This window comes from Molossus molossus, unplaced genomic scaffold (genome assembly GCF_014108415.1).
Source record: "Molossus molossus isolate mMolMol1 unplaced genomic scaffold, mMolMol1.p scaffold_m16_p_5, whole genome shotgun sequence".
Classification (NCBI taxonomy): domain Eukaryota; kingdom Metazoa; phylum Chordata; class Mammalia; order Chiroptera; family Molossidae; genus Molossus; species Molossus molossus.
The window spans coordinates 22,795,976-22,803,449 of record NW_023425388.1 but is presented as its reverse complement, the minus strand read 5'-3'; the positions used below and the strand labels follow the sequence as shown (position 1 = coordinate 22,803,449).

The window sequence follows — 7,474 nt, the reverse complement described above, 5'->3', positions numbered from 1 at the left end:
CTGCCACCCACAAGACCCCAACCAGGGCCGGGGACAAACTGCAACCGAGATACGTGCCCTCAGCGGGAACCGAACCCCGGTCTCTGTGGTCCGCAGGCCGACGCTCTAACCGCTGAGCCAAACCGTCCAGGGCTGGTCCCTCATTTTCTGAGGAGAGGTGGGGGATGTTATTCTGAGAAATGCCCTACAGAGTCCTCAGAGGGTCCGGACGGAATGGAGTCCCTGCTGCTCTCGGAGAATACATGCCCATCAGCTCTCTTTCTTCCCCAACCTTCCTGTGCTCCCCGGGACCACCTTCCGGAGCAGACCTACCCCCAAATCGCTACCTCAGTATTTGTTTTCGAAGCACCCCGAACAGGGCAGAGAGTGCTCTTCACGTAATTTATTTGCCTCTCCCCAGTCTTCATTTCATTCATCCATTTGGTCTCTGCTCAGAAAAGCTGCCCTGTCCGTGTGCTGTACTGTGATTTGTAATAAGAAACAGATAATTTGGTCTTCGCCCTTGCTCCGCACAGAGCTCCTACGACCCTTGTGCTCACCTGCCTCCCAGGGGTCTGAGAAAGGAGAATGTTCTGGCATTTCAGAGGTGCACTACCGAGATACACAAGATGAACCTTTTACTAAAAAAGTTATATATCTGGGATGTGACTATTCAACATGACCTGCCCAGTTAGGAATTTATGATCAGATCCCCCTGTGAGGTGACTTTTCATAGAACCCCTTTTTTGTCCATACTTGCAAATTAATCAGGCAGAGGGACCTCTATTTATGGCCAGTCAGACGTACAGATGACAACTTGGCTCACATCTGGCTCTGAAGTGGGGTGGGGGTGGTCTTGTAGAACTGAACCCTAAACCTATGGAGTTTGACACTGTCTCTGGGTACATAGCATCAGAATTGAGTTGAATTACAGGATACCCAATTGGTATCCCAGAGAATTGTTTGGTGGTGTGAGGAAACCAATATTTAGATTCTAAATCAGTCTTTGTATATAAATGGATGCATACAATTTATAACACCATAGTCTATTATTTTTCAAGCAAAACCAGATTCTGGTAAGTTCTAGTGCTATAACTAGCTATAGTACAGCTCCTGACAATTGAGTCAGCACAAATGCAAATGAGGAAAGGACACAGGATTTGTTTTTCTGAAGCTGCTTCAACAAGTCACCACGAACTTGGCACCTTGAAACCACAGGAATTCAACCTGCCGCAGCTCTGGATTCCAGGAGGCTGAAATCTCTAGGGCTGTACTACAGCTGGGGGCTCAGGGAGGAATTGTTCCTTTCCTCTTCTAGCTTCTATCGGCTGTCCTGGCATTTCTGGGCGTGTGGCCACATCTCTGCCTTCAGGGTACACGCTCCCCTCTCTGCCCGCATCTTCACCTCTTCTGTCTGTTTCAAGCATCCCTCTGTCTTTGTCTTAAAAGGAAACTTGTCATCGTATTTAGGGCCCACCCAGCTAATTCAGAATTATCTTTTCATTTCAAGATCCTTAATCACAGTTCATTCACATTTCCCAGGAATTGTGTAACTAGCTTTTTAAAATTATTATTAAGAAGGGTCATTTTTCAGTCCGCCCTCGGCTGCAAAGGCTCACATCCATCCCACGTAGACATTTATCTCATCACAACTTCCCCAAATTCTCAACCCATTACAACATCAACCCAAATACAAAATCTCATTTACATCTTGTCACTATAACCATGGGGCTGGACATTGTCACTTAGAGCAAAATGTACAATGAAGGAAGGAGAAAACCAAGGACAGAAACCAGGTAAGAGCAAAGAACAAGGCATAGACAGACAACAAGAAGGTCACAGGAGATGGAGAACCTGAAGCCAGAGAACTGGAGGAAAACCATGAGATAGAAGAATCTTTGAAGACAAAGCAAGAAGAAATTATGTTATTTAAAGTCCTTAGTAATTATGCTAAGGAGGCATGTGACCCAAGTGCATAAAATCACATGTGGTGCATATTAATAATAATAATAGCCCAAGCATCATAAAAAGCTGTGCTATTCCTAGAAGCTTAAATTACATAATTTTTGTGTCTTATATGAACATAATATACAGCAAACTTTTTTTTTAATCCTCACCCAAGAACATTTTTTCATTTTTTATTCAGATAGAGTGGGAGGGAGAGAGAGAGAGAGAGAGAGAAACATCGACGTAAAAGGGACACATTGAGTGGCCGCCACCCGCACGACCAACCAGGGCTGGGGACAAACTGCTACCGAGGCATGCGCCCCCAGCGGGAACCGAATCCAGGTCTCTCTGGACCGCAGGCTGATGCTCTAAACACTGAGCCAAACTGGCCAGGGCCAGCAAACTGTTACTCTTGTAACCCTTACATTATACAGTCTGAAAATCTAAAATAAATGCATCTATATAAAACTCAAGTAAATTCCTGAATTTGTTTATTTATTTATACATTTGACAAATATTGATTATGTTCAAGACACTGAGCTAGAATATTTGATAACCTCCTACAAAATCCAGAAAGAAATTCTGGTGGCACTTCTTTGCTTCCTAGAGTAGAGGGGTCTGTGTGTCCTCTGGAGGGGATATTGTTTCCCTAAGAGCAGGTGCTATGGCTTAATCTTCTGGAATACAGAAATTGGGACCAAATCCTGCACATAAAAGAAGAGATAATGTTTAGTGATTGGATGAAGCATGACAGTGGGAATAGAGGACTTTGTGACTGATTGCATCTGTCAACAAGATTTCCCCAGACACTGCTGTCATTTCTTGCTAAATGATCTAAGTCAGTACAACTTTCCATATGCTGCTTTGGGGAGATCCTGTAAATAGTGGATAATGACAATGTTCAAGGGTAATATGGCCAATATGCATTACCACTTTAAAAAGTCTTTGTTTAAATAACAAAATTGTGGTTTTCTATTTATTAAAGATTGGTTCTCAACACTTTTATGACATCTGAGCTCGTTATAGTTTCTTTTTTTAACATGTCTTACAATTCTTTTATTTTCTGTATGTTTTATCCATTGACCTGAGGCAGTTGGGGGCCCAGTCAGTCATCCTGGCTAACACTACACCAACACTGATGTGAGTGTATTTCTTAATGGTGATATGCTTTGCTCAGAATATTCTCTCTACTTCCACCCTACCCAACTGACAAACACTTGTTGCTATTACTTGCTACTTAAATAATACATCACACCATTTTTTACCTTTTAAATTGTTTCTAATTATGTTCTTATAAAAAAATTGTTTTTCTCCTCTTGCCTTCCCACTCTTTAAATATGTTACTATACTTTAAGCTGCACTTTGTAGACCTAAATTAGTCTGTGTTAATTTTTAATTTTCCTTAAATTACTATTCTTGATTAAATTACTAATCATTGTAGTTGTTCTTCTGCAATGACAATAGTCTAGATTGCTTCAGTGTTTGGATATCAAGAACTGAATACCTGACCTCATGTAAATTTCTGAGTGGTATAACAAAATGCATTGCTATTTGCAAAAATGTAGTGATTTTAAGTAAAATCTCTGAATGGACTCTCAATCTCTTAGTTGCTGGAAAAATAGTTTAAGGTTTTTGTTTGTTTGTTTTTAAGAAATGCTCTGTCTTTTGTGAAGTCCTTTGTATTATATAGACTCTGGATGATATTTTTATATTAGGTTCTTTTTATTTTATTTTTTATTTTATTTATTTATTTATTTATCCTCACCTGAGGACATTTTTCCATTTTTTGTTCAGGTAGAGGGAGAGGGAGAGAGAGGAACAGAGAGAGAGAGAGAAACATCGATGTGAAAGGAACACATCGAGTGGCTGCCACCCGCACAACCGACCAGGGCCAGGGACAAACTGCAACCTAGGTACGCGCCCTTAGCGGGAACCGAACCCAGGTGTCTCAGGACCGCAGGCCGACACTCTAACCGCTGAGCCAACCCGGCCAGGGCTATATTAGGTTCTTTTTAGTTCCAAAGGCCAGGCATGCATCTTTTGAAATTTATATTAAATAACTACTTAGAAGAATTTTTTTCTCTCTCACATTTGCATACAACCAACATCAAGATATGTATGATTGCATACTATGTGTCATGTACCTTGCTGAACACCATAGGTGAAACCAGGGTGAATTATTCACAATTTCTGCTCTGCAACTACTCAGTTTAGTGAGGGAGACAGACCAGTTAAGAATTCTAATATATATCAGAAAGGAAAACTTGTTATATTGGGATATCATACATGATGGAAATATGCAGGGGTATAAGATAATTTTCCAGGGCTGCAGACAAGGCCATTGAGAAGATGAACACAGGTTCCTCAATGACTGCAAAGGGTTTGTGGCCAGATTCAAGTCCCCAAAAGAGCAAGAAACTGAGCTTGGAGCCAAAGCCAAGGAGTCCACCGATGTGTGTCTCAAAAACTTTGGGGAAGAGGCGGATGATGAGAGACTGAAAGAGCTGTTAAGCCTGTTTGGTAAGACCCTAAGCGTCAAGGTGATGAGAGATCCCAGTGGGAAACCCAAAGGCTTTGGCTTTGTGAGTTACGAGGATGCCAATAAGGCCGTGGAAGAGATGAATGGAAAAGAAGTCAGTGGAAAAGTCATTTTTGTAGGCGTGCCCAGAAGAAGTGGAATGGCAGGCTGATTGAAACAGACATTTCAACGGCTGAAACTAGAGCGAATTAGTCAATATCAGGGGTGAGTCTCTACCTTAAAAACTTGTGTGACGCCACTGATGCTGAGGAGTTAAGGAGAGTTTTCTCCTCTTGGATCCACCACCAGTGCCACGGTAATGCTGGAGGAAGGGAGAAGCAAAGGGTTTGCCTTTGTCTCTTCTCATCTCCTGAAGAGGCAACCAAAGCAGTCCCTGGGATGAATGGACTCGGAGCCACTGTATGTCGCCCTGCCCAGAGGAGGGAAGAGCGAAAGGCACCTGACCACCCAGTGTGTGCTGCAGGTGGCCAGAATGCGGGCACTCCCTGCCGATGCCATCTTAAATCCGTTCCAGCCTGCAGCTGATGGCTACTTTGTGCCAGCAGTTGCACAGGCTCAGGACAGACCTCCACATTATAGCCCTAACCAGTGGGCGCAGATGAGACCTAGTTCAGCTGGCAGCAAGGTGGGAGACCTCAAGGCTTCCCAGGAATGCCAAGTGCTACGCGCCAGTCTGGGCCTCGTCGACCCCTCCGCCATCTGGCTCCAACTGGGTCTGAGTGCCGGGACCGCCCGCGATGGACTTTGGTGGGGCTGGGGCTGCCCGGCAAGGCTGACTGACAGCTGTCGATCTGGAGCTGTCCCCACAGCGGTGCAGAACTTAGCACCTCGCGCTGCTGCGGCTGGTCCTCGGGCTGTTGCACCTTACAAGTCCGCCTGCAGGGTCCGCAGCCCCACCCTCCATGCCGCCTCTGCAGGCCCCCAGCCCGCGGTCCCTGTGCAGGGGCAGGAGCCCCTGACCGCCTCCATGCTGGCCTCAGCGCCCCCCCAGGAACAGAAGCAGGTGCTGGGAGAACGTTTGTTCCCACTCATCCAAACAATGCGTCCAAAGCCGGCTGCAAAGACAATGGGAATGCTCCTAGCGGACCCGCACCGCTGCCCAGCCTCTCCGCTCCGAGGTGGATGAAGCTGGCGCTTCCACGGGCTCATCGTGCCCAGAAAGAAGCGGCCCAGAGGGTGGGCGCTGTGGCTGCCCCTACCCCTTAGACAGGCAAAAACCGATTCGAAAGCCAAATAACCCTTCATGGAATTCAGCTCAGGTCTGAAGACTCCCGAGCTTGTCCTGCAGACCTCAACACCAAGAACCACAAATTGCAAATTTAATAGGTCGTTTTGTATTAAAAGGTCAATTATAAAGCACCTAGAATCTTTCCATTAAAAGAATATATTCTCTGGGTTCTGCAATGGTTCCAGATATTGTTAACATTTTTCTTCTAGTGTGGGTTTTGATCCTCCCCCACCCCCAGAAGTTTTATTTGATGTCCCCAAGTCTTAAGTTTCTCAATAAAGAAAACATTATCTCCATTAAAAAAAAGATAGAGAGTTATCAATAATGTCTAATTTTATGGCTGAAATGAGATTTGAATTGGGCCCAAATGAATAAAAAGGCTTCCAAAGATATAGATCAAGGAAGGATATTCTAGGCAGTAAGGATGGCTTAAGCAAAGATGTGGAAATGGAAAAGGAGACATTGTTTAGAGAAACAATGATTAATCTATTGTGTTTTCAGTGTGTGTTTTCCAGCAAAACAGTGCAAGAGGAGATGAGCATTTCTGTGGAAAGTTGTGAATGCCTGGCTGTAAAGTTTTGACTCTACAAGAAAAGGACACTATGGAACAATATTAAGCCAAGATGTATTATTTCCTTTGTCTTGTCTCCAAGGCATTTTATAAATGAAATAATGGCGATACATTTAAATATATTAATTAATGTGATTTTCTCTTTTGAATGTTCTTGGGTATAATCCTTTATATTGCCTTCATATTGTTCCACCCTGCCTCAAGGAAGATTAGCATTGCTACATAAAAGAATAAAACAACAAAAGAGTGTGATGAGAGAGAACATCAGTACTAAGAGTTGAATTGCGAAACTGTATTCTTGTGTTCATAGCAAGACAATAGCCTTATGCTTTCAGTGTTGTTGTAGTATAGAAAGAATTTCCAAGTTCCAATAGCTCCTAATGAGGGATCTGCGGCCAGAGTCTGCCTGGAACACAGCACTCCCTGCCCAGTGCAGAGTGCATTCTGTCTGAGGCTCAGTCCTTTGGGAGGAAGCAAGGTGTGATGCAGGGAAAGAGGTGGAAAACCCAACCTACCTGCTTTATCAGACTGTGGAAAGAAGAAACAATACCTGATCAGAAGAGAAAAGAACATTTATTGCAGAGACACTTCCTGAAAATGTTGTGGCCTTGAGTCAGAAACTCATTCATTCCAGAGACAGCACATCTCCAAAAAGCAGAGAAGAAGAGTGGCCATCTGAAAGACTTACCTGAGACATGACCAACCAGAAGAGCCATTTTAATGGGGAAGAGGTGAAATATTCAAGTCCAGGAACTTTAAAAAGTGTTTTGTTTTCCTTTTTACTACTCACAGTGACGAGGTCAAAGGAAAATGTTATCAGTCATAGAAAATAAAACTACATTTGTTTTGAATTGCTGAATTTTGTAATTTTTCTTTCTATTAAAGTGTTTCATCCTATTATAAATAATTATTTCTTTTCATTAAAACATATAATAAGGGATGAAATAGATCTCATGCTCGTCTAACCTTGTAGCAACTTGATTTTCTCACTTGCTGCCTGGATCACAAGTCAGCAGAAGCAACTCATGGCCCAAGATGAAGGTTTCTGGTGAGTCTCTTGTCCCTGAGGAAGAAGGCAGCAGAGAAGCTGACAGACAGGTAGGAGATTAAAGAGATGGGAATTACCAGGTCTGGCAGAAAGAAGAGTGGTTATCTCACAACTGAAGTCTAGATTATCTGGACCTAGTGAAGATCCCTCCAAGTCAGTCAT

General features: G+C 43.4%; 1 pseudogene; it reads left to right on the top strand.

Moving 5' to 3' along the window:
- Positions 1-213: 213 nt before the first annotated feature.
- Positions 214-5,671, top strand: LOC118617662 (annotated as a pseudogene).
- The last annotated feature ends 1,803 nt before the right edge of the window (positions 5,672-7,474 follow it).